This window comes from Pleurodeles waltl, chromosome 1_2 (assembly GCF_031143425.1).
Source record: "Pleurodeles waltl isolate 20211129_DDA chromosome 1_2, aPleWal1.hap1.20221129, whole genome shotgun sequence".
In the NCBI taxonomy this organism is placed as follows: domain Eukaryota; kingdom Metazoa; phylum Chordata; class Amphibia; order Caudata; family Salamandridae; genus Pleurodeles; species Pleurodeles waltl.
This window is the reverse complement of record NC_090437.1, coordinates 884,034,727-884,061,625: the sequence shown is the minus strand read 5'-3', so window position 1 is coordinate 884,061,625 and position 26,899 is coordinate 884,034,727. Positions and strand designations below refer to the sequence as shown.

At 44.2% G+C, this 26,899-nt stretch overlaps 1 long non-coding RNA gene across 1 annotated transcript in view; it reads left to right on the top strand.

Annotated features, from left to right (window-relative positions):
* The first annotated feature begins 1,815 nt into the window (after positions 1 to 1,815).
* LOC138295884 (uncharacterized) overlaps positions 1,816 to 26,899 on the top strand; it is a 53,219-nt gene continuing 28,135 nt past the window's right edge. Inside the window, exons 1-2 of the long non-coding RNA XR_011203707.1 lie at positions 1,816 to 1,898; positions 2,060 to 2,104. This is a non-coding gene — a long non-coding RNA (uncharacterized lncRNA). The remainder of the gene's footprint in view (positions 1,899 to 2,059; positions 2,105 to 26,899) is intronic.

Genomic DNA, 26,899 nt, shown 5'->3' with positions numbered 1-26,899 from the left:
AACCCCTAGGGTGCCTGGGGTGAGCTGGTCTCGTCCAGGCACACGGTTCTCATGTGCCTGGGACAGGACCAGCTCGTCCTGCACCCGGCCCACCCGTGGGCCTCCCTCCCACACCCCCCAATCGGGGATGGAAGGGGAATCGCTTCCCTTTCCACCCCGACCCCCTCCCGGCAATCTGATGACATCAGCGTGCTAACAGCGCGCCAACGTCATCAGAAGCTGCTGAGGACGCGCTGGAAGCCATTTCCTTCCAGCGCGTCGACAAGAGAGGACTTCACTTGGTAAGTCCCTCTCTTTTTGGGGGTTTTGGGGGGGAAAACAGACACAGGGGGAAAGGAAAGAGTTTTTCCTATCCCCCTGTGCCTGTTTTCAGTGGATTCCTGCTCCACGATCGCAAGTGGGGCTGGTGATCGTGAAGCAGGAATCCTCACTAGGCACCAGGGATTTCTTTTCAATGCTATTTAGGGGAGCGACCCCTTGGGCAAGGGTCGCTCCCCTGGGGGGCAATCATAAATCCTGTTTCTGCCCCCAGGGGGGGTCCAAACCCACTAGACAACCAGGGATTTATTTTATTGAAGACCACTTAGGCAAGGGTCACTCCCCCGGGGCAATATTTTTTTTATATGTTTCGCCCCCCCCCCCCCCAGAGCTAGATCAGCCATGTTTTTGGCCGATCTCGCCCCCGGGGGGGGGTTGAAACCCACTAGGCCCCAGGGATTGTGTGGTGTGTGTGTTTTGTGTGTTTGGGGGCACCCCTTGGGCTAGGGTCGCCTCCCAAAGGGGGGGAATATTAGTATTGGCCATTTCTGCCCCCCTTGAGGGCAGATGGGCCTATTTCTTTTAGGCCCATCTGCCCCCAAGGGGAAACCACCAATACACCAAGGATTTTTTTTGTTCCCCTTTTTTTGTTTTGTGCTGGGGTGCCCCCTTTCACCCCCTTTGGCAAGGTTCACCCCCTAAAGGGGCAGATCAGACAATTTTTTTTACGCCCCTCTGCCCCCAAGGGGGGGGGGAGAAGAATCCACTTAGGCACTAGGGATCCTGTGTGTGTGTGTTTTGTGTGGGGTGTGGCACCTTTGGCAAGGGTCGCCCCCCAAAGGAGGCACGTTACTGATGTCCATTTCTGCCCCCCTTCAGGGCAGATCGGACTATTTTTTGTAGGCCCTTCTGGGTGGGGCAGAAGGCACCGAGATGTCAGGGATTTTTTTTTTGGTTCCCTTTGTTTTTTGTGTTCTGGGAGCGCCCCCTTTGACAAGGGTCGCCCCCCAAAGGGGGTACAGAGCTGTTGGCCATTTCTGCCCCCATTGGGGGCAGATTGGCCTATTTTCTTTTGGCCCATCTGCCCCCAAGGGGGGCAGAATCCACTTAGGCACTAGGGATCTTGTGTGTGTGTGTGTGTTTTGTGTGGGGGGGGTGGCCCCTTTGGCAAACGTTGCTCCCCAAAAGGGGGCACATTACTGATGGCCATTTCTGCTCCCCTTGGGGGCAGATCGGGCTATTTTTTTTTTTTAGGCCCATCTGCCCTCAAGGAGGCAGAAGCCACCAAGACGCGAGGGATTTTTTTTGTTGTTGTTCCCCTTAGTTTTTTTGTGTTGGGGCACCCCCTTTCGCCCTCTCCAAACAGGGTACAGAGGTGTTGGCCATTTCTGCCCCCTTGGGGGCACATCAACCTATTTATTTTAGGCCCATCTGCCCCCAACGGGGGCAGAAGCCACTTAGGCACCAGGGACAATTTCTAAGTTCTTGGTGGCGGGGTGTTTGTCAACTGGCGAAGTATTTGTGATTATAACAGTTTATTTCTTCTTTTTGTTCTAGTTCAAAGCTTTTGCTTCCTTTGCTGTGGATCCTTGCGGTTTTGGCAGTAGTTGTCCTGTGGTTTGCATAGTTGCGTGTTTTAGGTAAGTAAAATCAATTTACTCCAAAGGAGTATTGTTGACATGCATGAATGACATGTTTGTAGGTGGTGTACTAAATGCAGGATTGTGTGCAAAATTGTCCTTAGATTTGAGCACAATGATATTTGTGTTGTCATATGTCTAATTTGCTTTTTTCTTTTTAGTGGGATATCATTGGTGATTGCTGTGTCTGTGCAGAGTAGTTGCCGGTGAGTAGCTTTTTCAGGCAAGTGAGTGGTATAGTTTTTTAGTACATAACTCTTTGTGATAAAGCTACACTTTGTTTATTGCTTATTTTAGTGCTGGTTGTTGTTGGCACTCCATTTGTTGCTAGAAAGGATCAAGGCTAGCCGCAGAGTGACCGCTCAGCAGGTTGTTGGCATGCTTTTTGCATGGTCTTCTGACCATGGTTATGAGACTGACTCTGCATCTGAGGCAGAGGAGGAAGTGAGAGATTCTGGGAGTGAGTTTTCTGTCCGAGAGGATTCTTCTGATGAGGAAGCCACTCTCAGTGCAGATGAAGGGCCTGTTTTAGAGGAGGACATTGATATGCCAAGAGTGCAGCAGCCTAGGGCTGAAGAGTTTCCTATTAGAAGACCTGACACCTGGATTGCCCCAAACATGGAGCAGCCACAGTTACCTGCATTTACTGGTCTCCCAGGGTGTAGAGTCAATACGGAAAACTTTTTGCCTGTCAATTTCTTTCACTTGTTTATGGCCGATGTATTTTTGTAAGAGATTGTGGAGCAGACTAATTTGTATGCGGAGCAATATTTGAGGGACAACGCTGCCAGACTTAGGCCTCAGTGTAGAGCTACTCAGTGGGTTCCCACATATCTGGAAGAGATGAAAAAGTTTGTAGGTTTGACTTTTTTGATGGGGTTGATAAGGAAGCCGTCACTGGCTTCTTATTGGTCTACTAGTACCTTGATGGCAATGGCTATATTTCCTGCAACTATGACTCGTAATCGCTATTTGCTTCTTCTTCGTATGTTGCATTTTGTAGACAATGCTTTAGCCTTGCCACAAGATCACCCTGATTGTGACCGTCTTTTTAAGATTAGGCCTGTCCTTGATCATTTTGTAGATCGGTTTTCAGAGGTCTATGTTCCAGGCAAAGAGATAATTGTGGACGGGTCTTTGGTCCTTTTCAAGGGGCGTTTAGTTTTTAAGCAGTACATTCCTAGTAATAGGGCACGGTATGGAATTAAATTGTATATGCTGTCAGAAAGTAGTACAGGATACGTGTATAATTTCCGGGTCTACACTGGTAGGGATTCCAGTATTGACCCTCCTGGTTGTCCGCCCACTTTTGGAGTTAGAAAATTGTGTGGGAACTTGGTAGACAACTGTTTCACAAAGGTCACCATTTGTACATAGATAAATTCTACACTGGAGTGCAGTTGTTCAAGGAGTTGTTTAGAGTGGACACTGTTGCTTGTGGCACAATCTGTTCTAACCGGAAAGGCTATCCAAGGGAGCTTGTCTGTAAAAAACTTGAGCGGGGACAGTGCAGTGCCTTGTGGAATAATGAGCTGCTAGCTCTGAAATTTTCAGACGGGAGGGATGTGTACATGCTATCTACCATCCATGATGAGAGTACTTCCCCTGTGACTGTTTGGGGTCAGGTTGCCGAAGTACGCAAACCTGCGTGCATTTTGGACTACAATAGGCACATGGGTGGTGTTGATAGAGTAGATCAGAGGTTGGAACCTTATACTGCTCTTCGTAAGTCTTACTTGTGGTATACAAAGTTGGCCCTACATTTATTTCACTTGGCAACTTTTAATGCTTTTATTGTGTTCAAGGATTGTTCAACTGAGTCAAGGATGAAACTTGTTAAATTTCAGGAGTCAGTGATAGAGAGCCTTATTGTGGTGGAACAGGCAAGAGTTCCTAGATTCGCTGTGGTGGATGATGTGGCTATATTGAAAGATCGCCACTTTCCAGATCACATTCCTCCCACTCCCAAAAAAGACTTGCCCACTAAGAAATGTAGAGTATGTGCCTGAAGAGGTATCCGGAGGGAGAGCCGGATATACTGTCCCGATTGCCCTTCAAAGCCTTAGCTGTGTGTGGCCTGGTGTTTCAGAAGTTACCACACAAAAAAAAATGTTTTTCGAAATACCGTGAGGGTAAACTGCTTATTTTATATTTTCATATGTTCAGTTTCACGGTTGGCATTACTGTCATGTATTTAGTTAGAGCTTTTGTGTTTGTACTTTTGTACTTATTTTATAATTAGTTAGTGGTTTCTTTGTTGTTTATAAACAAAACAAAAGTGATGGCGGTGTGCGGGGGTGGCGCTTGGCTGGCGGTGTGCGTGGGGTGGCGCTTGGCTGGCGGTGTGCGTGGGGTGGCACTTGGCTGGCGGTGTGCTTGGGGTGGTGCTTGGCTGGCGGTGTGCGTGGGGTGGCGCTAGGCTGGCGGTGCCAGCCAAACGTCAGTCCACACACTCCCATCAGCGAGTGTGATTGCTGTATCAGGCATGTGGGCATATGTAAGTGGTAGGCCCTTGAGTGGCGCTGTCTGTCGATGCGAGTGTTGTAATGTGCTGGGCTCGTGGCTGGCGGCGTGAATGGTCTTGTGTATGTCATGCATGAAAGGTGCGTGAATGGACTAAAAACAGTTGGTGCCTTGACGCGGCTTTACAGCTCATGAGATGTGAGTCAATGGTTCCGTTTTTGGGCCTTTCAGTTATTAACAGTACATTTCACTTTTGTGAAATCTCTTGTTAATAAAGTTTGATCTACTGAACCATCACTCACCCTCGTGCAAAATCCAACCAGTATGTGTGGCAAAAATGACAAAACCTACTCTGCTGTAATCAGGCGTTGCAGCACACTTGTGACACGCTAGTTGTCTCAGGTGGGATCCCGATGATGAAGCATGCCACCAACTTGGTTGGTGGGTGAGGAGTCTTTTTCACATAAAGTGTGTTTCTTTTCACAGTATTAGTGATTGGCACATCACAGATGTACGTGGACACATCAAAATGATATATTACAAAACTACCTGTGTTTGGGGGGGAAGGGGCACCTATGTTTTTGGTCCTGGGTGCGGCCTTCATCTGGGGAAACCTACCAAACCCAGACATTTTTTAAAACTAAAAACAACAACAAGTGATGGACGGAATGCTGAACATTGTCAAACATTCACCCCCAGTACAGTGATCTGGGCCTAAATCCATCGTTTTTTTGCTGCCCATGCCATTCCTGTTTGGACCCAGCCATATGCAAATCAGTCTTGACCCTGTTCCCCATGGGAACAGTCCAGCCCGAACTGCTAGGGGTCTTCCCTGGACTGGAAACAAGCACCCTGGGACCGGTTTTGGGGTTTCACCCCTCATCAGCCAGGCTAGCTTGAATCCAGTGGCATGGGAAGCAAGGGACCCACATCTGGGCATACCCTTCCCACTTAGGGCGATAAAGCAAAAACAACAAGTGATGGACGGAATGCTGAACATTGTCAAACATTCACCCCAGTACAGTGATCTGGGTCTAAATCCATCGTTTTTTTGCTGCCCATGCCATTCCAGTTTGGACCCAGCCATATGCAAATCAGTCTTGACCCTGTTTCCCATGGGAACAGTCCCGCCCAAACTGCTAGGCCAGGTCTTCCCTGGACTGGAAACAAGCATCCTGGGACCGGTTTCGGGGTTTCACCCCTCATCAGCCAGGCTAGCTTGAATCCAGTGGCATGGGAAGCAAGGGACCCACGTCTGGGCATACCTTCCAACTTAGGGCGACAAAGCAAAAACAACAAGTGATGGACGGAATGCTGAACATTGTCAAACATTCACCCCCAGTACAGTGATCTGGGCCTAAATCCATCATTTTTTTGCTGCCCATGCCATTCCAGTTTGGACCCAGCCATATGCAAATCAGTCTTGACCCTGTTCCCCATGGGAACAGTCCAGCCCGAACTGCTAGGCCAGGTCTTCCCTGGACTGGAAACAAGCATCCTGGGACCGGTTTCGGGGTTTCACCCCTCATCAGCCAGGCTAGCTTGAATCCAGTGGCATGGGAAGCAAGGGACCCACGTCTGGGCAAACCCTTCCCACTTAGGGCGACAAAGCAAAAACAACAAGTGATGGACGGAATGCTGAACATTGTCAAACATTCACCCCCAGTACAGTGATCTGGGCCTAAATCCATTGTTCCCCTAGGTCTCTAGTTTTCAAAAATGCACAGGTTTGGTAGGCTTCCCTAGGTGCCGGCTGAGCTAGAGGCCAAAATCCACATGTAGGCACTTTGTAAAAAACACCTCTGTTTTCTTTGGGAAAATGTGATGTGTCCACGTTGTGTTTTGGGGCATTTCCTGTCACAGGCACTAGGCCTACCCACACAAGTGGGGTACCATTTTTATCGGGAGACTTGGGGGAACATAGAATAGTAAAACAAGTGTTATTGCCCCTTGTCTTTCTCTACATTTTGTCCTTCCAAATATAAGACAGTGTGTAAAAAAGATGTCTATTTGAGAAATGCCCTGTAATTCACATGCTAGTATGGGCACCCCGGAATTCAGAGATGTGCAAATAACCACTGCTTCTCAATACCTTATCTTGTGCCCATTTTGGAAATATAAAGGTTTTCTTGATACCTATTTTTCACTCTTTATATTTCAGCAAATGAATTGCTGTATACCCGGTATAGAATGAAAACCCACTACAAGGTGCAGCTCATTTATTGGCTCTGGGTACCTAGGGTTCTTGATGAACCTACAAGCCCTATATATCCCCGCAACCAGAAGAGTCCAGCAGACGTAACGGTATATTGCTTTAAAAAATCTGACATCACAGGAAAAAGTTACAGAGTAAAACGTAGAGAAAAATGGCTATTTTTTTCACCTCAATTTCAATATTGTTTTATTTCAGTTGTTATTTTCTGTAGGAAACCCTTGTAGGATCTACACAAATTACACATTGCTGAATTCAGAATTTCTGTCTACTTTTCAGAAATGTTTAGGTTTCTGGAATCCAGCATTGGTTTCACACCCATTTCTGTCACTGACTGGAAGTAGGCTGAAAGCACAAAAAATCGTAAAAAAGGGGTATGTCCCAGTAGAATGCCAAAATTGTGTTGAAAAATTGTGTTTTCTGATTCAACTCTGCCTGTTCCTGAAAGCTGGGAAGCTGATGATTTTAGCACTGCAAACCCTTTGTTGATGGCATTTTCAGGGAAAAAACAACAAGCCTTCTTCTGCAGCCCTTTTTTAAAACGAAATGTTCACTGTATTGTGGCTAATTTCTTCGTCTCCTTCAGGGAAACTCACAAAGTCTGGGTACCTCTAGAATCCCTAGGATGTTGGAAAAAAAGGACATAAATTTGGCGTGGGTAGCTTATGTGGACAAAAAGTTATGAGGGTCTAAGCGTGCCCTGCCCCACATAGCCAAAAAAAGGCCTGGCACCTGAGGGGGAAAAGGCCTGGCAGCGAAGGGGTTAAAAACAGATGGCACTTATATCTCAGATTGCCGAGGATGTACTCAAGCGTGTGCCAAGCGATATACGGAATATCACAAACGTCTTCCACACTGGAGACTCTTCAGAATTATGATTTACTTGAAGCTAGCACTTCCCTGCAGTTAAATCCTACAATTGGAATGATCCTCCAAATTTAAATAAAATATAAAAAATGTTCACAGTGTGTATAGTGTTAAATATTGTGAGCAAGATTAAATAAATAATGTGGTGTGGTTTGCCATAATTTATTTAAGAAATGTAGACAAAAGTGTGCATTCACCAGTGCGTACTGTTTCACACGATAAATAGTTATGGAATGTGAGGAACTGCGCACAAATAAAACGTTTCTGGGGTGGTCGTACATTTGTGGGGGACATTTGGAATAGGTTCCTGCTCCCATCCTCTCACCTGCGCATAGTCGTGGACAGAGGGGCCTGGTAGTTGCTCCCCCACCCACTTACCTGTTTGTAGCATTTGCTTTCAAGCTTGGCTGTGCTGTAAGTGGTCTCCATATAATGAAAGCTTCAATTGATGCCTGTAGCGTAGCAAGGATAACACCTGCCCTAGTGCAAGCAAGGAAAATGTTTCCTTTGACTGCTGCTGGGGTAGTAAAATACAGCAATTGTCAGGGTTCAATTGGCCACTGCACCTGCTGCACCAATGGTACCTATTTTGTGTTGTAAGGAAATCTTGCATTAAGGTTACATCTATTCTGTCTGTCCTGTGTTTGTAAGAAACTTGCATTCAAAGGATTGGGGGTGCCTCACTTCGCATTGGGTGGTGAGGGGAAGCCATGGATGGGAGCAGCGGACTTGTCGAACATACTGGCCCTGGTGCAAGCCCACTACTGTGCTAATGATAGCTGGGACTCTGCCTCCGTTGCTGCCGCCAGTGAAGTGCATTTGAAACTCTACGTTCCTTTTCTGTAGATCATTTTAGTAGGCAAACAAGTACTATTATACAAAGGCCCATATTTATACTTTTTTAGGGCCACATTTGCGTCATTTTTTGATGCAAAAGCAGCGCAAACTTACAAAATACAATTGTATTTTGTAAGTTTGCGCCGCTTTTGCATCAAAAAGCGGCGCAAATGCGGCGCTAAAAAAGTATAAATATGGGCCAAAATTTGATAGTCAAATGTCAGCAGTTTCTACAACATCCACTGTCAGACCCAGTTTTGGGAGGCCACAGGGCAGACAGTTGTGTCCTGTTTTGATGGGTGCTGGGCTCAGAGTACCGAGGGAGCGGAGTCAAAGGCTTCCCAGAAGGGTAGCGTGGGGGCCAAAGACTCAGAACTTAATGATCAACCAATAAACTCAATACATCACTATCCAATCCAATGCTTGTCTTTTTAAGTGCTAGTGCTTTTAATATCACAGTGGTACAACAGTACTGCACGATTCAATATTTGTCAAATTTAAGGTTAAAGGATCCCGTCTCCCAGATTACACTGAAATGCTGCCCTCACTCTGGTGACCTGCTCGATATCCTATAATGTCCGCCCATGTCTAGGGCATTCCCTTCTGTGTGTCTACTTTAGACAGAATTAGACTCGTGCAAATTTCACTAAGTGGTGGCCCCTGGACAACTGGTAAATCAGTTCATATGCTCCTGCAGTCTGAGAGCCTTACTGATAAGGCTAAATTCTATGTCAGTACCGGAGGCTCAGATTATGCTTTCTCTTTTTTTTACTGTTGCACACAGCAGCCAATAAAACAACAGTAAAACAAAAACATCAATACCCATGATGCTCAATAATATTGTCACATGGCCCAATCATGACACAGGACCTTAACCCATAAAAGCCATGACCCCAAAAGTCACTTCCTCTTTCTTTGCTGCTCCACAGCCAGATAAGTACAGCATTGCAACTCTGCACTTTTACTCCATATTAATTGTATATATCCTGCACTAGTATAGGTTTTTGCTAGATTGGTTTGTTTTTTTCCTGTACAGCGCTCGTTAATTGCTGAATTTCAACTTTGGCCGTATTATTGCCTGGTGGAGTGGGAGCAGACTACGCGGCTTCCGCGTAGTCCTATTTCAATTTCTCACGTTGTGTCGCGTGTACGTGCCAGCGTTTTTTAATCTAATTTTCGCAGAGAAGCTGGCTTGTTTCACAGCGACACAACAGAGGATTAGTGCCCTCATATTTTGGCCCACTGTGCTCCCTTTGACGCCCTACTGCTAGAGCATGGGGTTGTATAAATTGAATAGGCACTGCCTAGAGTACATATTCCAGGCTGCTCCCTCCATATTTTCTAGGCATTGCAAAAAATAGCCTGGCAGGAGTTCTTGCACTCCCCCTTTGATCTCTCTTGAACACTCATCTCTGAATACCTAAAAAAGAAATTTTAGAACAGGAGAATGGCTCAATGGCATGGGGATGAGTCAGGATACTATCCTGAAGATAATTCTGACCAGCTTGAAATGAATCTGGTCGAGGCCCTTGATTCTAGGGTTCAACAATCCGTCAACGAGGCCCTTGTGAGGGCATTGGGTTCTTTTTCCGGTCAGTTGATTGATTACGCTCGTAATCAAGGTTGGATGCCAGAGAACCCAGCTCCTGGTGAAAGTTCTAAGTCTAAGGACAAAGGGAAAAATACCAAGTCTACGTCCCCAGATGCCCAGGCTGACGCCTTTGAAAGACTATGCCTCAAAAGGGCCAGCGAACATAATTATAGTATTAAAAAAGATGCTTGTTTTTCACTATCCTCTTTTGAGAATGACTCCTCCTCTGATTCAGATGATCCCGATATTCCTGGTCCCAGCAAAAGGCTCAAGAAACATGCCTCACCTCCAAAAGTTCTTCATTTTGACCCCACTGAGATTATTCATCCCAGGGCATCCAACTGGGTCCCCTCTCCGGAAGTAGCTAAGTATGTACAATCTCACTTACGCAAGGTTTTTGATAAGGAGGTTCGAGCCCGCCTTTGGGCATAATGCCTGGGTAAAGTTGCTGATACCCCAGAAGCGGATCCTACTGTGGTGATGTTCATGAAGACATTCTCTAAAGACTCAAAGAAGGGTTTAGACAGGGCATGGCGTAGCTGCCAGGATAATCTTTTGGACATGGCAGGCCCCCTAGCCAAGATTCTAGAATTAGCTTTCCACTCCAAGGAGTCTGGAGCAGCAGTGGACACTGATATATTGATTGGCTGGGCACAGAGAGCCATCTGCCAACTAGGCAATACTAACTGTGCTATTTCTTCCGAAGGCAGAGGGACCTTCCTGATGTGTATTAATCCCAAACTAAATGATTTAACAACTTCGGAAGCGGATCCTGCGGCGGATGGGATGCTCTTTGGAGCACTGTTCGTGAAATAATTATCTAAATTCTGCTCTATCTACTCCTCCCTTTACACGGAACAGATGTCCCTTAAAAAGGTTTTCAAACGTGGCCTTTTTCTCAGGGCCAGTTGTTATGGAGGTCGTATGCCTGGCTGAGGATCATTTGCGAGCCCTCAAGCCCACTACCCCAGAGGTAGAGGAGGTTGGTACGGAGAATCTGTGGATACCACCTTCTACCCCACCCGCTTCCGTGGAGGACGCGCCAGATTCCGCAGAGGTTCCAGGCAGTGACAACAAGGAGCGATCCAAGGTGCTGGATATTCCGGTAAGAGTCATACCTTCTTTCCAAGTGACGTTGGGGGTCAGAGTGGGTTAATTCCTACAGAACTGGAAACTGATTTCAGGGAATCCTTGGGTTCTTCAGACGGTGACAGGCTTCAAGCTGGAGTTTTTCAGTACCCCCAAAAACAAACTCAGGCTCCTACCTCAATGTATTTTTCCCTGGCAGATCTGCCTATTATAGATCTAGAGGTTCGGTACCTTCTCGGTTTCATTGGTCCAATTTTCTTGGGAGACAAAAAGGGTGGAGGTCATCCTCTAGTGTTAAACCGTGAAGAGTTCAATTACTGGATATTATACAGTCACTTCAAAATGTAAAGGAATTCACATGCTGAGGAACATTTTGTTAGCGGGCGATTGAATGGTCCGTCTGGATCTAAAAGACACCTACCTCTCAGTTACCATATTTCCTCCTCACAAGAGATACTTCCAATTTATGTGGAGAGGCCAATGTCTAGAGTTCAAGGCTCTCCTTTTCAGCCTGCCATCAGCTTCTTGGTGCTTCACCAAACTGATGAGACCAATGGTGGAGTCTCTTTGAGCGAAAGGGGTTCGTCTGATAATTTATCTGGACATCTTGCTGATGGCACAGGATGCTCACACTCTCTAGAGTCATTTATCGTGGACTGTTCAACTTTTACAGGATCTGGGATTCATTATCAATGTACAGAAGCCATTGTTGAATCCTTCCCAGGTGATAGATTTTTTGGGTTTCCAGATAGATTCTGTCCGAACCCATCTGATTCTCCCTTCTCAGACGATTAGCAACATCAAGAGGGAGCTGAGGTCTGCTTTAACCAAGCAGACCATGTCATTGAGAGCGATTGCCAGGATAGTGGGACTTCTGTCCTCTTCCATTCAGGCCATCTTTCTGGCCCCTCTTCACTATTGTGCCCTCCAGAGATTAAACATTCAGCACCTTCAGAAGGGTCTGGCTTATTCCGAACAGATTCCATTATCCAAGGAAGTGAAGACGGAAATTCACTGGTGGTTGGATCATATGGAAGCCTGGAATGGCAGAGCGGTTTTCAGATCTCACCCAGACATAGTAATCAAATCGGATGCCAGTCAGTGGGGCTGGAGAGCATGTTGCAGATCGATTGCGACGGGGGGCCATTGGTCCTAGTCGGAGATGCATCTTCACATAAATTCTTTGGAGCTTCTAGCGGGCTAATTTGCCATAAAGAGTCTTTCCACTCAGAAGTCGGATTGTTGTATTTTATTGAGGATGGACAATATCTCAGCAATGAGATATGTCAACAAACTTGGGGGGAACATATCCAGAATCTTAGCGGAAATAGCCAAGGAATTTTGGCATTATTGTCTCAACCACCATCTGAGTGTCACAGCGGTTTATCTCCTGGGGTCTCAGAATGCCATATGCGGACGGGAACTCCAGGTATTTGAGGGATGCCAGCAATTCGGAGGTTGGATCAGGATCTTTTTCACCAAATCCTTTTGGAAATGGGTCCTTGCTACATAGATTTCTTTGCCTCCTGTCTCAATTTGCAGATTTCAACCTTTTTCAGTTGATGTCTGGATCCCTTGGCTCTGGCAACAGATGCCTTCCTTCAGGATTGAAGTCAGTTTCAGGGATATGCATTTCTGCTGTTCATGATGATTCCCAGGGTTCTGTCACAGGTTCGAAGACAAAAGGCGGAGACTGCGCTTCTAACCCCTCTATGGAGGGCTCATCCCTGGTTCCTGGTAGCTCTGTTGTTAGCCTGCTCTCCTCCTCTTCTCATTCCACCTTGTCAGAATCTTCTGATGAGTCCGGAGGGCCTTCAACATCCTTTGGTCCTGTCGAGAAAACTGTGGTTGATGGTTTGGACGGCTTCAGGTCAAGATGGAATTCCCCAGGCATTTCGCAACAGGCTGCAGGTTTCATCAAACAGGCCTGGGCAGCAGGCACTTATAAGCGGTATGCCTCAGCTTGGCGGAGATGGCCTAGCTGATGTGGCGGACGGAGTGTCGATTCAGTGGGGTTGAATGTTGATATGATTGTGAATTTCAGATTCTGTCCTAACCTATCATACGGTCAATAATTTCAGTTCAGCCATTTCAGCTGGTCATGCACAGATTGAAGGTAAGCTGGTTGGGGAACATCCACTAGTTTGCAAAGTAATGAAAGGGATTCACATGTCATCTCCTCCTCAACCCAGGTCCCTTTGGGACGTAGACATAGTTTAGAGGATCTTAGACAAATGGCCATTTAATAGTTATCTTTCCAGAAAGCAAATCTCAGCGAAGTTAACTATGTTACTTTGTCTCATTTCTTATAAACGTGTGTTGGATGTTAGGGCTTTAGATTTGGCAGGGAGAGTCTTCTCTCCGGAGGGAGTTACGTTTAACATCACTAGAAGAACGAAAACCAATTGCAGGTTGGTAACATATCCTATGTTTCCTGAAAGTCCACAGTTGTGTGTAGTTCAATGTTTGAAGGCTCATGAAACTGCTACAGTTGATACCAGACAAGATTCTAGGGGTCAATTATTAATATCATTGCAGAAACCTTTTAAAACAGTGTAATCTGCTGCTTTATCCAGATGGATGAGATGGTTGATGAATGAAGCAGGAATAAACACTACTAAATTTGGGGCTCATTCAGCTAGGGGAGCAATGGTTTCCAAGATCTATGCATTAGGCTCCCGTCTGGAAGACATTATGAGAGCAGCGGACTGGTCCTCAGAATCTACTTTTAGGAAATTCTATCACAAACCGCTAGTTGATTTAGCAACTGTGGTTGTTGGGCAGCTTTAAACAAGCATAATCTGAACCTCCAGTCCTGACACAGAATAAAAAAAATTCAAGTTTACGCGTCAAGAAGTTTAAATTCTATTAGGACACGGAGGCGAGGATTATCCCTCCCTTAATACTGTATGAATCACATTTGGTTCTTATTGATGAAGATTCTGTGATTAATTTTGTTGAATGTTTTGGGTTTTGCCAGGCCTGAATTATGGATTCTATGCAGATGTTTCATTTTGGGAATCTGTTATTTTGGTGAAAGTACTACTTTAAATTTTTTGTTATCTTTAGGATCGGATCAGAAGACACTGTGATGGTTTGGATCTATTGATTCCTGTTTTTGAAGAAGGCAACTCTATGGATTTCAGTTTTTCTTAGTCTTCGGCAGTGGTCTGTTTTCATAGACATGTATATCCATAGGTTAACAATCTTGTAAAGTTGATAATATACATAAATCCAGCATCTATATAGGTCTTCTATTTGTCACCCAAAAAATATTCCATCTCAAAATTGGTATTAAGGCCCTCGTCTACCGCTCTAAGTTTCAGAATCCAAAAAATTCGAAAACACAAGTGCGATCTTGTTTCGAACATTGCCTCATGATATTAGATACCCCATAGTGAGTCACATGAGGCAATGTTCGAAACAAGATCGCACTTGTGTTTTCAAATTTTTTGGATTTGACCATGTAGGTAGGGACCCCAGAGGGGGCAACAGAGAGTTGGCCCTCAGGAAAAAGGAATGTTATTGGATTCTGAAACTTAGAGCGGTAGAGGAGGGCCTTAATACCAATTTGGAGATGGAATATTTTTTGGGTGACAAATAGAAGGCCTATATAGATGCTGGATTTATGTATATTATCAACTTTACAAGATTGTTAACCTATGGATATACATGTCTATGTTGATCATAAGAAATCATTGATGTTCACGTCATGTTTATAGTTCTTATACATCTCTATGCTGTGATAGTAGTGTTAATTCTAACATATGTAATGAACAGGTATTCTAAAAATATATTTGTCTACATGATACTCTGTTTTTATTATATTATGTATGTCTGATCTTATTTCAATTTTCATAGGTTATTTTAACATTTGAAATCATTGTTAAAAAATTTATTTTTCCTTGTGTTACTTTATGTCATCTCCATACTATTCAGATTGTTGTGCTGTGCATAACTGTGCCTTGTTCTAATTTAGCTATTGGCTTCAATTGGTTACGGTTACTCCCCTTTATATGTTGTTGTTTCTTACAAAGAACTGTTTTTGGCCCTTTTTTCGGTATGACTACCTTTTCACCGTTTAACATAATTATCTATTCTTTTGATATTTACATTTTTCTACTATAGTGCATTGTTTATGCTGGGCATAGATATGCCTGTCCTATCTTAGCTGGGGACCTGAATTAGTTAAGAGAGCTACCTTTAATCTGTGCTTCCGGGATCTAAAAATCACCCGTTTTGGCACTTTCTTTTGTTACGAGTACCTTCCTACCATTTAAAGATGGCGCCCGCGAGAGCGGACTTGGTCCATTTTCTATTTTCTTATTTAGTGCGTCGGGACGACGCTTTAAATATGGCGGCCGTAAGTTTTTCGGCGTTCAATTTCACCTGCTGATACTCCGCAACTCCGCGCTAAGATATGAACGCGGTTTGCGTTTAATGAATATTTCTATTTGATAGGTGAGTTACTGAGTTTACTGTATGAACGTATTGATAATTTTTAAATAGAGATTACCACTCTAGGGGCTTAATTTCGCTTTTGATACATGGTGTTGCTCTTACTTTATCCTTGACAACATTTTTGTTTGTTTTCTATTTAGGATTACTTGTACATTACTTCATCACACATTATGATATATAATATGGATTTAACGAGGTTAGTTTGAGAATTTAATGTTATTGGACCACTTAATTGGGTTAGGTTTATTTTATTATATGTAAAAGTAGCTGATACTTTATGGGTATCTCTCATTATTTATAGATATTCACTATAATATAAGGATTGGACTTTCCGGCTATATAGATATTTTGAATAAGGTAGGCGTGTTGATTTGTTGAACTTTATATAAGTCTAGGGTTATAAACTCTTGGTTTTTTCTCACATCACTAGTGGGTTTTGGAGTGTTACTACTGGGTGTTTTGCACTTTCGTTTTCTGATTCACAGTGGTGTTGTCACGTGATAGGTTATTTGGGCCAAATAGCCTTTTTTGGACTTGCGCACTTGTGTCTTCACAACACTCTGATTAGGAGACTAACTATTGTCGAACCTTTCATGTGGATGTTTTTGGAAACCTCCTATTTTTGTGTTTATTTTTGTTTTAGTTGTAATCATTCATTTTTCCCACTTTCGAGTAATCAACTTTGTATTAGTTTGTTTACACAACTTGCACGGGCTGAAGGGCTTAGATCGTCTTTGTTAAGTAATATTCTTTTATCTGTTAACCAAACGTAAATTGGATTGCGTATACTATAGCTATAGTTACTGTTTTATTTATTTCAGCCCTGATGAAGTCTTTAAGATTATTATCTTATTGGACGAAACACGTGTTGGCGTTTGGCTGTTGGTGATTCATGAATATTGAATCAATGAACGTTTTCGTTTTCCGAAATGATCTGCTCTTCTGAAAGAATAAATTGAGTTATACTCACTCATGAGTTCCTGTGCGTCAGCGAAATTTATCAGAATATTTTGGCACCAGATATGTAATATGGACCAGGAAACATTTACCTAAATACTGAGTACTGATACACGAGTGCCGTGACAATTTGTTCTTAATGCATGTTGGGGAGCCCTACCTTCAGCAACCAGTCCTCTAATTCCACCAACAGGCCCTGTATGTGTTCTGGCAGTCACACGATCCTAATATTGTTGAGGCGGGAGGGGCTCTCTGCATCTTCTGCCCAGTTCTGCATTAAGCGCAAGTCTCTGTGCATAGCATACATCTGATGCTTCAGAGGGGCCTTTTCATGGTGTTAGAAGACTCGTATCCTCCACTCTCTCAGCCAATGTCTGATGATCCGCCCTTAGGAGGCCCATGTCTATCGCGATGGTGTCTATCTTTTGTTCCAAAGCCATGTAAGATACCTTGATCACCTTTAGGTTATCCCCTATGTTATCCTCATTGGTGGCATCCATCGGTGCCTCCACTTGCATGGACACACAGAACTTGGAGGTCTTCCTGCAGTCCCCCCACCGTGAACCCCCTTAGTAGTTGGCTTGCCCATGGCTGCAGTACCCCTCAGGACAAAGGTACTCTGTAATGGTGTTCAGCTTCATAGTGCAGGAGAAATGCTGAGGGAACTGGCGAGGAGCTCCAACCATCAGGAGTCTACAAGGGTTTAGGGCAGATACAGAAGAGCTCTACTAGGGCAGAGCGGCCAGCTCCATCATCTTGGCCAACCACCTGGGTGCCCCTGCCATCTGCAGAAAACAAAGCAAATCACATGAGAGTAATAAGAGGGCCCCCCCGGAGCATCCAAGAACTCTTCCAGAGTGGGTCCCCACCACAACTGTTGTAATGGTCTTTGTACCTGCAGCGAACGGGTTGTGCTGGGCCCAGAATGTCCGTCAAGTCTCCAGGCGTAAAAGGACCACTCTCAAAAGCACAGTCTGTCACCTCCGTAAATGCCTGCAGCCACAGGCCCAGGCCCAGATCGAACAGCGGAAACTATAAGTCCAGGACCTAGCCCACGGGGACTCTGTCCATGTAGGCCACTCCTCAGTTCTCATGGGTCCCACTGCTCCCAACCAGGGGCCCCACAGTCCTCCTGTGGCTGCCTTGTGGCGACGGCCCGAAGGTGGCAGACTCCCGTCTGTTAATTCACCCACAATTGCTCACCTCCAGCCATCACATGGGCTGTTGCAGCGGGTGCTGCACTCACTCTGGCCCAGGCCCCAGGCTTTCCTGCCAGCATGAGAAGACCAAATTCCACTCTGCTTGGACAGCAATCACTGCAAGGACAGCTGTGAGCTGCGCAGCAAATCTGATCACACAGCTAACCTGGTGACAGAGGATTCCTCAGGATTTCCTTGGTGGGGAGAGAGCACTCGTATTAAGTGTCAGTCATCTTAGACCTCCAAGCCACGCCTCCCCTGTCATTTTCATTTCAAAGGATTTTATATTCATTTCAAAATGTGTCATTAATTTCAATGCGTGGCACATTAGTTTCAACAAATGTTATGAGTAAGTTATAATCACTTTGAAGCATGTCAAATTCTATCTAAAGGAGGTCCGTTACCTTCTTTATGCCTGCCATATTAATTTCACTGCATGACCTATTCATGTCAGCATAAGCCATATTTATTTTAATGCATGTCACATTCCTTTGAAGAGGGATATATTAATTTCAATACATATCCTTAATAATTCAAAGTATCTCAGATTTATTTTCCCCAAACATAAGATCCACAGATAACCATCTTATCTTCAGACGATTACTCAAGAGCTAGCTCTTCCCTATATGACCAGCATGTTCAAAATACAAATGTACAGCAATAGTATACACAAGACACCAATGGTGCATATGTATGTTTGTAAACGTGTATGCTTTGTTTATATGTACATACTCAGATATGTACATTTCTTTGCACAAATGCATATATTACTTATGAATAAAATATATATACTTTCTGATATTTATAATTAACGAATGTGCAGATATACATATGACTTATGTTTAACATATACAAACTCCTCATATTTACGTTTAAAATCTATATAGGACATTACATAAATAACATTAAAGTAGTTGAACTCCCAAATAACCATTTACAAACTCTTCTCTTCTCTTCTCTATCCATCCTTTATCCTATTTATCCAACTAACAGGCTCTCTGACTCATCCCAAACCTCTTTTACTACTATGATCCCCCTAATAATCCGTTCTAAACTCTTGCTTCCTCTGTCCATCCTTTATCCAATTCATTCAACAGACTCACATGTCTACCATTCCCACCACTCCCAATAACAATTTATATTTCCCTCTCCTAATCCGGTGTGGGGTGTCACATGCCAAAAGTTGCTTCAACATCTCGTCAGCGCTATATAAAAACAATTACAATAGTTCATATTCATTTCAGCTGCATGACATATATTGTCTACAAAATATTGTGCCACAAGTATATTGTGTCTATGATATAGTCAACAAAAATATCAAGTTTACATACTTTATATGTACTCTAACCAAATATAGGGCCTGATTACGAGTCTGGGGGTCACTCGTCTGCCGGACTTGCGGTGGCGGTCAGGACTACTGCTGCTGTGGCAGTCTGATCACCACATTACGACTTTGAAGGACAGACTGCCAGGGCACCGCTGTCTTCGCCGGGATCAGTGATCCCAACGTGTGCAGGTAACAATCAGCCAGGCCGCCCTGCTGATTACGGCCTGGTTCTCTGCAAGCTTTTTCATGGCGGTTTCATCACCATGAAAAGTCTGGCAGAGAAGAGGTGCAGGGGGCCACAGGGGAGTGTCCGCAGGTTCTCTCTGCCAGCACCCTTGCTGTGCAGACAGTGAGCATTGCGAGGGTGCAGGTGCCCCCTGGGGTGGCAGCATTGCCGCCGGCTCGATTACGAGCCGGCGACAATGCTGCCACCACTTTCCCGCTGGGCTGACGGGCGGAAACCATCAGCCCAGCAGAAAAGTCGTAATGGGCCCGGAGGTAGCCAGTATGGCGGCAACCTCCTTGTCGAAAGTTCATCCGCCCAACTCATAATCAGGCCCCTAATCTCTTATCTCTATCTCTCTCTCTCTCTCTCTCTATGTGTATATATATATATATATATATATATATATATATATATATATATATATATGTTTATATATATATAATATATAATACATATAATATATATATATGGAATTATGTATATAATTCTGATGTATTTCATAAATTGTTTAAATACGGTTCAGTTTTTCTTTTTAAAACCCAGTTGTAGGCGTAGTGCCGAAACGCATTGGGCGGAATTGTTTTCTGTCTGTGAGCACCTTAAGGATAAAAGAATGGTATTTTTCACCTCTATGGCTTTTAGATCAATTTGTATACTATGCGGAAACCATGGATTGTTTCACAAATGTGCCACCACGTCACTGGTTTCAGAAGAGACTATATATATATATATATATATATATATATATATATATATATATATATATATACTAAAAAACAAAAAACAGGAATTAAACAATTTATAAAATACATTCGAATTAATAATAATAATTTACACAATACTGTTACCAAACACATATATATAATAAAAGAGTGGCGGCCGGTAATTTTGGGAGGGGAGCGGGCGTTCATTCATTAACACACGCGCACACATTCAGAACACTCATCATCATATATTCAAACACGCATGTATGCACGCATGCACCAAACATTCATAAAAAAAAAAAACACACACACACTTACTTTCAGCTCTGTAGAGGCCTATGGTAAGCCAATGAGGGAAGACATCAGTCCCAACTTCGTCACAGAGTGGGATGGGGTCAGTGAGACTTCTGACCCCACCCTACACTGTGACGAGACGTCACTGATTTACACTCACCCTGGGTGCTTCAGGGCTTAAACCTAAAGCGCCCAGGTCGGAGTCCATGAGTGACGCTTCCTCTCATCACTGAGAGGTAGGGCCTTGAGGCACCTTTGTTAGGCTGAAGAAGTGACGCCCACAGGGCTGTGACCCCTTCAGTACGGCAAAGTTCAGCTCAGGCAGCCAGGAGCCTGCGAAAATAGCACACATCTAGCTCTTGGCTGCCTCACCAGAAAGTGAAGTGTGTCTGTCAGGCTGACCTTTTCTCAGCTTGACAGAAACTCTTGTTGAAGGGCAAAAGGTGTGGGGCGTGGCCGCTCAGCCCCAAAGGGCCGGCCGCAGCTGTAATAAAACCTATATTACGCTTTATTAAAAATGAATACAAAAGCAGAAAAATAAAACGTAATTAAAAAATGATTTTTCATTTTTTATAAATTCTTTCGAAATAAATATATATTAAATAAATAATAATATTCCAAAATAAACAACACTAACCAAAGTGTTGGTTTTTGGTGGGATTAGAATTACAATTACCACTATAACATAAGCAAAAGTAGGTAAAATGATGGACTTAGAGTTAATATTCTCACTCCAATCTGAACAACAGTAGGGAAAGTGTTGGACTTTGGAAGAATTATATTAACAATTTCCACTCCAACATAACAAAATCAGGGAAAGTGTTGGATTTAACAAAAGCAGGGAAAGTATTGATCTTTGGAGGGGTTGAATATAGTACTTCTACTCCAATCTGAGCAACAGTAGAAAAATAGTTGGACTTTGTAGGAGTTAGATTTAATATTCTCACTTTAACATAAGCAAAAACAGGGGAAGTGTTGGACTTTAGAGGGTTTAGATATACCATTCCCACTTCAGTTTAAGCAACAGTATAGAAGAGTTAGACTTTGGAGTGGTTAGATGTACTATTCCCATTCCTGTCTTTTCAACAGTAGGGAAAGTGTGAATCTGTTAAGTAGGTTTGGAATAATTCAAGGCCAAAAATATATATAGATATCTAGGGACGCAGATCCTCCATTGATCGAATTGTCCCCATGCTGATATCTGATTGGCTGCCAAAATTTTCAACAAGGAAGTGTTGACAGCCATCTTGGGACTCGGCTGAAGCCAAGTCCCTAGCAATAAAGTAAAAAATAAAGAAAAGGGGCAACCAACACCCTGACCCCTTAGCTCTGGTCGAGGGGTTATCAGGGCTAAAAAGCATTTTTATTATTTTATGAACTGAGTCGCGGTGGATCCATGGATCCACTGTAAAATAATAATTTTTAAACGAAGCGCAGTCTCTTGCGCTTTGTTACTATCAAGCCCTGGGTGGGCCAAATCCCAAGGGCATTTGTTTACAAATGTGGGGGGAATCTTCTGGCCCTCTTCGGCTGCCCCAGGGACCACCACCTCCCCAGGGCTTATAATTTATATGCGGGGCGGCATGCCCCCAGCTGCCATGAGGACCACCCCCTTCCTGGGGCGCAGCAGATATAACGAGCAGGGGCAACGATGCCCCAGGGACCACCACCTCCCCAGGGCGAAATGTCAATGATTTGCGGGAGGGGGTGTGCGGCCCCTCCGCTTCCCTGGGGACCACCACCTCCCTAGGGCTGTGTGCACATTGGAGGGGGGACATGCGCCCCCCTCTTGTGGATCCAGAGATGGCCCTGGGGACCGCCATCCTCTAGGGCCAGCTCCTGCTATGTTCCGGGATGCCCACCCACGGGTCGTAGCTGTTTGGTGTGGTTTGGCTGTGGCTCTCAGCTGCAACCAAGCCACAGCAAACAATTCAGTTTTTGACAGGGGGACCTGTAAAGCAGGTCCCACTGCTCTGTCAAAATCCAAAGCTTTCATCTCTGTTTCCTGCACGCATGCAGGGGGCAAAGATGAAATGGTTCAGCAAGCACGGAGCTGCTGTCACATCTGCTCAGACTCTCCCACACCCACTCACAGACCCACTGACACCCTCATGCACCCACTGACAGACCTGCGCACACACTGACACACCCACTAAAATACTTATGTACGCACTCTCACACCCAGACAGACAATCTGACAGCAACTCTCCAGTACCCCCAGATACACCCTCTCACACCTACTCTCACACCCAGATAGTCCGCGTACAACTCTCGCCGCACACTGCCAAAGGGCAATGGGCAGCATGGGGTTGGGTTGTTAGGGAGGTTGGCCACAGGGTCTGATGGCAGGTCAGGTCTTGCAGCACCCTCTGCTGCACATCGGTGAAGGCTGTGCATGGTGTAAGGTTGGGTGCTTATAGGGGTTTGTCCACAGGGCCTGGCCACATAACATATAGCAATGAAAATTACTACATGTTAAAAAAACAATAGAAATTCACTGAAACAAACACAGTTTACAGGAACATTATAGTTAGGAAATTGAATTGAAAAAAAACATAGAAATTCACTGAAAAAAACAAAGGTTACAGGCGCTTTATAGGTAGACTTACATTTTAAACATACACAACCTTAGAAATTCACCAGTTATGGTTATAGGTATCTCAAGTGATTATAACTACTTTAACTGTGCTTTTTTAATTCTATTTCCTAACTATAATGTCCCTGTAACCTTTGTTTTTTTCAGTGAAATGAAACATAATGGCAAAATGGAAAATGAACAAATTTCATATCACAATAATAAATTAAAAAATAGAAAATAAAATAAAGATATTCATAATAAATACACTTCCATAACCAAAAACCCACCATCAAACAAATTAAGGAATTGTTAATAAATAAAACATTAATGATATTAAATTAAATAAAAACAATTAAAATGAATACAAATAAATATATAAACCACTTTTTAAAACATTTAGCATTAATGTGATTGTCCAATTGTCAATTAATTTAAAAACAACACATAATTAACATAACAATTAATCAATTAAATAATGTAAACAATTATCTATAAATAGTTCGAATAATATAGCAAATTAATGAAAAATCAATAACTTATAATTAAAATTAGCACCACCCTTTGTTCCCTGTAGCATGTGTGCTCCTTCAGGCGCACGCAATACCTGCACCCACACTCTCCCAATCTGTGCACTTCACTAGAGCCTAATCCAGGAACGTACCTATTGTTGACAGCGGCACTGATAAAAACTAATACACAGTAGGTGTTGTAAAGCGCTGGGTAAAAGTGCCCAAGGTTTGCACTGTGTAAAACTGCACAAAATAAACTGGATTTTACCTGTCACCAAAATCTAGGAATTAGCACAAAGCATTTAAGCACAAACATTATCTTTGATGCCAGAAAGAGATATCTGTCTAGTGGCTGAATTGCACAGCTTGAAACTGGAAAATCTGGGATCGTTCTCTGCTTGACCAAATTGTGTGATCCTAGGTAAGTACAATATCTCACTCATCATCCTTTTGGTTCGTTGTCACATATGAGAGTAACTCAACTACTTGAGTTTGGGATAAACAATCTACAAAAAACACATGTTTTATTTAATAGCCTGTAAATTTGTTCCATCTTTAATAAGAATCTATATTGTATGCATGACAACTGACTCGCCTCTTTGCTCAGTATAGGTTTATCAGAGCCGGGAAGTAATATTTCTCTGTTCACATTTAAAAACTCCCACTTTTAATAAACACTTTTCCAATAATCTGCCACTTTTTAATAAATACTTTTCAAATACACTTTCTTGACTCTTGAAGACAATTTATCATATTCTAACATGATGTTTGTTGCACAATTTACAAGGCAAATATTTTGAGAGCTCTCCTCGTGCATAGGCTGTTAAAGTCAGTCTACCCATGGCTCAGTCCTCCCTGTTAATTTGTTGTCCCGCTCACCTCTAATCACAGCCTGCTCTGCTGTAAGCTGCAGACGGGTGTTCATGTCTGCTCTCTTGCCTTCCATGCCACAGAATGTCTGCTCCTGAGTCTACTTTATAATGTCTCAAGTGTGCTGCCAGCGAAAGGAGAAATAATACTTGCCACCAACGTTTTGAGTGGGATGAAAAAAGTGGGAATCTCTAAAACGTGCATGGCAAAAAGTATTGTAACAGTTACTGTGTTTTGTTGAAGGTGTAGTGGTGTTCAGAGTGTCACAATCACCCACTCGCCTGTAAGAACTGCATTTTCCGTTGCTGTCAACCTATCGCTGTTTAAGGTGTTTTGTACTCCTTCTCATGCTTTAACATGTAATCACAGTTAGGATGGCACCCATGCTCTCTGTGTGCTCTGCAGGAGGGCCAAAAATTACCAGTCTGAGCCACTGAAAGGCATTCTGCAAACCTCACACTTCCATCAGCCTCAACTCCAGAGCTCTCCATGGTGGCCCATTACAAACACCCCCTGCGACCTGTGCATGTATGGATGCAAAAATCCATGCATTATAAAAAAATCCCAGTGTTAGAAATTGGGTTTTTGGTTGGCAGTCAGGTTGCCCTCTGTCCAAGCAAGAACCCTCACTCTAGTCAGGGTAAGTCACACACAATCCAAAATCAGCCTGTGCCCACCCTCTGGTAGCTTGGCACGAGCAGTCAGGCTTAACTTAGAAGGCAATGTGTAAAGCATTTGTGCAATAAATCATACAACACCATATCATAACACCACAAAAATACACCACACAGTGTTTAGAAAAATATATAATATTTATCTGGGTATTTTGAGGTCAAAACGATCAAAGTTGCAATATGAATTTGTAAAGATATCACTGAAAAGTGATATAAAGTGTCTTAAGTCTTTAGAAAGCAAACAAAGTCTCTTTCAAACACAAAGTACCTGGTTTCTGGTGGAAAATCTCCTCAGAGGGCCACAGGAGAAGAGATACGTGGAAAACTGGTGTGTGCGTCGATTTCTCCTCAACACACACGGACTTGCGTCGTTATTTTCCACGCGGGGAGTCGTGCGTCATTTTCCGTCGCGTGGACAGTCTCTTTCTGTGGTTCGCTGGGTGTACCAGATGTCCCGGGTTTGTGCGTGGATTTTCCTGCTTGTTTTCCGGCTGCGCGTCGTTCTGCGGGGCTGCGTGTCGAAGTTTCGATCTCACGGCAGGCGTCGCGCCGATTTCTCCTGGGGAGTCGGGCGCCGTTGTCCTTGCGAGGCCGTGCGTCAAAGTTTTGATCTCACGGCAGGCGTCGCGTCGATTTCTCCTGGGAAGTCGGGCGGCGTTGTCCTTGCGAGGCCGTGCGTCAAAGTTTCGATCTCATGGCAGGCGTCGTGTCGATTTCTCCTGGGAACTCGGGCGGCGTTGTCCTTGGGAGGCCGTGCGTCAAAGTTTCGGTCCTCCCGAGGGTGTCGCGTCGATCAGCGTCGGTGTGCGGCGTTTTTCTTGCCGCGGAACAAGCTGTGCGTCGAAAATTTTGCCGCACGGAGCGTCCAAGTGGAAGAGAGAAGTCTTTTTGGTCCTGAGACTTCAGGGAACAGGAGGCAAGCTCTATCCAAGCCCTTGGAGAGCACTTTTACAGCCAGACAAGAGTTCAGCAAGGCAGCAGGGCAACAGCAAGGCAGCAGTCCTTTGTAGAAAGCAGGCAGGTGAGTCCTTTGAGCAGCCAGGCAGTTCTTCTTGGCAGGATGTAGTTTCTGGTTCAGGTTTCTTCTCCAGCAAGTGTCTGATGAGGTAGGCCAGAGGCCCTGTTTTATACTAAGTTGTGCCTTTGAAGTGGGGGTGACTTCAAAGAGTGTCTAAGAAATGCAGCAAGCCCCCTTTCAGTTCAATCCTGTCTGCCGGAGTCCCAGTAGGGGGTGTGGCAGTCCTTTGTGTGAGGGCAGGCCCTCCACCCTCCCAGCCCAGGAAGACCCATTCAAAATGCAGATGTATGCAAGTGAGGCTGAGTACCCTGTGTTTGGGGGGTGTCTGAGTGAATGCACAAGGAGCTGTCAACTAAACCTAGCCAGACGTGGATTGAAGGGCACAACAAGATTTTAGTGCAAAGAAATGCTCACTTTCTAAAAGTGGCATTTCTAGAATAGTAATATTAAATCCGACTTCACCAGTCAGCAGGACTTTATATTACCATTCTGGCCATACTAAATATGACCTTCCTGCTCCTTTCAGATCAGCAGCTGCCACTTCAACAGTGTATGAGGGCAGCCCCAATGTTAGCCTATGAAGGGAGCAGGCCTCACAGTAGTGTAAAAACGAATTTAGGAGTTTTACACTACCAGGACATATAACTACACAGGTACATGTCCTGCCTTTTACCTACACAGCACCCTGCTCTAGGGGTTACCTAGGGCACACATTTAGGGATGACTTATACAGTATGTAGAAAAAGGGGAGTTCTAGGTTTGGCAAGTACTTTTAAATGCCAAGTCGAAGTGGCAGTGAAACTGCACACACAGGCCTTGCAATGGCAGGCCTGAGACAGGGTTAAGGGGCTACTGAAGTGGGTGGCACAACCAGTGCTGCAGGCCCACTAGCAGCATTTAATCTACAGGCCCTAGGCACATATAGTGCACTCTACTAGGGACTTATAAGTAAATTAAATAGCCAATCATGGATAAACCAATCAATAGTACCATTTACACAGAGAGCATATGCACTTTAGCACTGGTTAGCAGTGGTAAAGTGCCCAGAGGTCAAAAGCCAACAACAACAGGTCAGAAAAAATAGGAGGAAGGAGGCAAAAAGTTTGGGGATGACCCTGTCAAAAA